Source organism: Gymnoscopelus microlampas (genome assembly GCF_963454915.1).
Source record: "Gymnoscopelus microlampas genome assembly, chromosome: 23".
Lineage (NCBI taxonomy): Eukaryota > Metazoa > Chordata > Actinopteri > Myctophiformes > Myctophidae > Gymnoscopelus > Gymnoscopelus microlampas.
This window is the reverse complement of record NC_139960.1, coordinates 829888-834887: the sequence shown is the minus strand read 5'-3', so window position 1 is coordinate 834887 and position 5000 is coordinate 829888. Positions and strand designations below refer to the sequence as shown.

At 42.4% G+C, this 5000-nt stretch overlaps 1 protein-coding gene across 1 annotated transcript in view; it reads left to right on the top strand.

The window, feature by feature from the left end:
• dgki (diacylglycerol kinase, iota) overlaps positions 1-5000 on the top strand; it is a gene marked incomplete at its 3' end in the record, with an annotated part of 149560 nt that overhangs the window by 69456 nt on the left and 75104 nt on the right.

Here is a 5000-nt window from a genome sequence, read left to right as displayed (position 1 = left end):
TTTTTAAATATTTGTTCCCGATTCTTTTTTTTAGGATTTAGATTTTTTTAGACGCGGCCTCAGGTCTTAATGGGTTAAGTTATTCATAGTTCATATAGAATGATCACTCACAAATGTTTGAGTGTTACAGTAGGTTGAATACCGTCACTCCATCCTCTTCCAACAAGCTTAGAGGACTGGTTCTGGACTCCAGACTAAGGCCCCTATTCTGCAGCCCACTAAACCCCTAAACGTTACCCTAAACCTGTTAAATAGGGAGAATTGGAGCTGCGCACCCCCTATATGTTATTGTAGTACCTCCTAGCACCTGCGCTCCCCGTCCCCCATTATGCCGACGCCGGTATTTGCGCGTGGAGGTGTGCCCATGGGCGTGTTGTTGCTATATCCCCCACATTGCCATTCTGCAGACACACATGGGTACGGCTTTGGGGGGGGGGATAGTGCATTCTAAAAGCACCCGCCCGTTTCTGAAACCACCCGCCAAGTGCACACAGACACTGCAATGGCTTTGTGCCCGTGGACTATTAGCCGTGTTGCCATGCATGCAGCATGTGAGAAATAAGCAACCGCAGGTCTATGAAAACAAAAAGAAGCAACTATAAGGCCACATGAGCACTTCAAACTACTAACTAGAGCTTTCATATCCCCTAAATATTTTAGCCCGGCTCGACTAATAATTGACAAATTAGACCCAGCCCAGCCCGTCAGTCATTTTTCTAAAGAAGCTTAATTGCTGCATTAAATCTTGGTAATTCGTTCAGAACAGGAGTCATTCCACCCTCAACAGTCTATATTTTATTTAAAAAACAGCTTGGAGCAAATAGGGCTATATAAATATATACACTGCCCCATAACCATTTTAAGAATGATATTCGGTTATTATACGAAATATACTTTTAATTGAGATATTTTCGTTTTTTCCATATTGCTGTCATGTCTTAAAAAAATCATGCTTTCAGCAAGCATAAGCAGTAAAAAAAACAGTTCGGATTACTTTGTTTGATGGGAAGGAGTTGCATGGAGTTTTTTTTTTTTTTCGTTGCCACTGTCGCAAAAATTGCTTGTTCAGGGTGGGATTGTTGGGTCTCTTCTCTACATGTAAAGTGTCTTGAGACAACTTGTTGTGATTTGACACTATAATAAAATTGAATTGAATTGAATTGACATCCAATGTTACCTCGTAGTCGTAGCCTACTGCCCGCCTGCTCTTGTCATTTGAAGAAATAATCCAATTTGTCTGAAGATCCATTCTATGTCATGTTGGTTTAAACTTTAAAGAGTGCCGCGCAGTGACAGAAAACAGCTGGCTGATTGATTGATTTGACCTACTTTTGCGCTTCTGCCCTGATGATTAATTATTTGGCAACAGCTGTGTAAGAGTATAACTATTTTAAATGGCGTTCATATACTATTGGAAAGCCGTTGCTTATTGGGACCACAATACGCTACAAATGAATTAATATATGAATTTATTTGGATTAAAAAAAAACGTCGACCCGGCCCAGCCGGTGCCGACGGGCCGGGTCGGGTCCCGTTGGGTTTGGGCTAAAATCTTAAGCACTTACATTTTTTGTAAGATGATCGGATCATCTAGTGTGATTTTCATTTTGGCTGCTGTCTCGTTAAACCCATGCTGCGGGTGAATATTATATTATATATATTATATTATTATTATTATATTCCCCACGTAAACGCTACGTTCATGTTTACTGTTAAAGGTTCTCAATCTTTTCAGGCCATCGACCCCCCAAAATAACCATATTTGAACTGGGGACCCCCCCCATTTTGTTTGACTCGGTTCCACAGATAAATATTGTGAAAATAGCCGATCTACAAGCTCTCAACGGTGGACGTGTTGCGAGCTTGTAGATCTGCTATTTTCAAATATTTTAGTACTTTTACTTTTGATACTTTAAGTAGCCTACATTTTGATGCCAATACTTTTGTACTTTTACTCAAGTAAATTTTGAATTCTGGACTTTTACTTGTAACAGAGTATTTCTATATTGCAGTATCGGTACTTTTACTTAAGTAAAGAATTTGAGTTCTTTTTCCACCACTGCATCCAACATACATGCGGCATCCAACATACAGAGCACACTGCTATTATAGCACCGGTTAAAAAAAAAGAAAAAAGACGCATTTTGTCATCGCATCGCACACTGCTCTACACACTCACACAGACACAAGACGACACAAGCACGCAGAGATTTAGCTATTTTATGGATAGATATAGGCTATTAGATGTCATTAATTTATTTACCGCAATATTTCACCCGCGCTTTATCCGATATTAATTAATAATTATATTTGATTGACCCGAACCCACCCAAACCGCGGTTCGCAGCAATGTGTCTGGGTTTGAGAGGATATGATTGATGTAAACTTAAAGTGTAGCTCTGTTCGGGATTACTGAACAAAGGTGGATGATGAAAGATAACGGGAACAATATGGATGTATAAGTTAACTTTAACTGCGTCACTTCAGAGGAAACTATGGAGCAACTTCACACCCCTGTTTACACACCCCTGGAATCCATTAGAATGGTGGAAATAGAACAATAACAGCCAAAGTGAGTACATATCTTTCCTAAAACTGTCCCATGTATTATACCCATGTGCTACTGTATGTCAGTGTACCACCGCCCAGCCCTGTGGTCGACCAGCTGGAGGTCCATGGGTGCCTGTAGGAGCGTTGTGGCAACATGATGTAATTAATTATTTGGGAGCAGCCGGTGTGTACCAATAGTATAAATATTTTAAATGGCTTTAAGTTTCATAATACTATTCCGGATCTGACTAATATGACACGCTTATTGTTAACACAATAGGCTACACATTAATATAAAAATGTATTTGGATAAATAAAATAAAAAAGAAGGAAAACAAGCCCAATGTGGCTTATAATAATCAGACCAGGCAACAGTGCAGACGGGGAGATAGGCTAGAGCATATATTGGATCGGGGATGACGGCGGATGACGGCTAGCGCAGTCTTCTCTTAAAGGCAATGGCTTCTGGCACGGTGATTGGTTTTATCATTGTAACGCCCAAACCACACCTATGCATAATGTAACGGGGAGCGCAGGTGTTTTGCGGGGCGGGGGAGTACCACAGAATACCAAATTTTGCGGGGCAACGCCTCTTGCCTAGTGCGCACTCCGAAACTAGCGGTTTGCTCTAAGTGCACGCTGAATAGGACCCTAAAGGTTTAGGACTCTGGACTCCAGACTAAAGGTTTAGGACTCTGGACTCCAGACTAAAGGTTTAGGACTCTGGATTCCAGACTAAAGGTTTAGGACTCTGGACTCCAGACTAAAGGTTTAGGACTCTGGACTCCAGACTAAAGGTTTAGGACTCTGGACTCCAGACTAAAGGTTTAGGACTCTGGACTCCAGACTAAAGGTTTAGGACTCTGGACTCCAAACTAAAGGTTTAGGACTCTGGACTCCAGACTAAAGGTTTAGGACTCTGGAATCCAGACTAAAGGTTTAGGACTCTGGACTCCAGACTAAAGGTTTAGGACTCTGGACTCCAGACTAAAGGTTTAGGACTCTGGATTCCAGACTAAAGGTTTAGGACTCTGGACTCCAGACTAAAGGTTTAGGACTCTGGACTCCAGACTAAAGGTTTAGGACTCTGGACTCCAAACTAAAGGTTTAGGACTCTGGAATCCAGACTAAAGGTTTAGGACTCTGGACTCCAAACTAAAGGTTTAGGACTCTGGACTCCAGACTAAAGGTTTAGGACTCTGGAATCCAGACTAAAGGTTTAGGACTCTGGACTCCAGACTAAAGGTTTAGGACTCTGGACTCCAGACTAAAGGTTTAGGACTCTGGAATCCAGACTAAAGGTTTAGGACTCTGGACTCCAGACTAAAGGTTTAGGACTCTGGACTCCAGACTAAAGGTTTAGGACTCTGGATTCCAGACTAAAGGTTTAGGACTCTGGACTCCAGACTAAAGGTTTAGGACTCTGGACTCCAGACTAAAGGTTTAGGACTCTGGATTCCAGACTAAAGGTTTAGGACTCTGGACTCCAGACTAAAGGTTTAGGACTCTGGACTCCAGACTAAAGGTTTAGGACTCTGGATTCCAGACTAAAGGTTTAGGACTCTGGACTCCAGACTAAAGGTTTAGGACTCTGGACTCCAGACTAAAGGTTTAGGACTCTGGACTCCAGACTAAAGGTTTAGGACTCTGGACTCCAGACTAAAGGTTTAGGACTCTGGACTCCAGACTAAAGGTTTAGGACTCTGGACTCCAGACTAAAGGTTTAGGACTCTGGACTCCAGACTAAAGGTTTAGGACTCTGGACTCCAGACTAAAGGTTTAGGACTCTGGACTCCAAACTAAAGGTTTAGGACTCTGGACTCCAGACTAAAGGTTTAGGACTCTGGACTCCAGACTAAAGGTTTAGGACTCTGGACTCCAGACTAAAGGTTTAGGACTCTGGACTCCAGACTAAAGGTTTAGGACTCTGGACTCCAAACTAAAGGTTTAGGACTCTGGACTCCAGACTAAAGGTTTAGGACTCTGGAATCCAGACTAAAGGTTTAGGACTCTGGACTCCAGACTAAAGGTTTAGGACTCTGGACTCCAGACTAAAGGTTTAGGACTCTGGACTCCAGACTAAAGGTTTAGGACTCTGGACTCCAGACTAAAGGTTTAGGACTCTGGATTCCAGACTAAAGGTTTAGGACTCTGGACTCCAGACTAAAGGTTTAGGACTCTGGACTCCAAACTAAAGGTTTAGGACTCTGGAATCCAGACTAAAGGTTTAGGACTCTGGACTCCAAACTAAAGGTTTAGGACTCTGGACTCCAGACTAAAGGTTTAGGACTCTGGAATCCAGACTAAAGGTTTAGGACTCTGGACTACAGACTAAAGGTTTAGGACTCTGGACTCCAGACTAAAGGTTTAGGACTCTGGAATCCAGACTAAAGGTTTAGGACTCTGGACTCCAGACTAAAGGTTTAGGACTCTGGACTCCAGACTAAAGG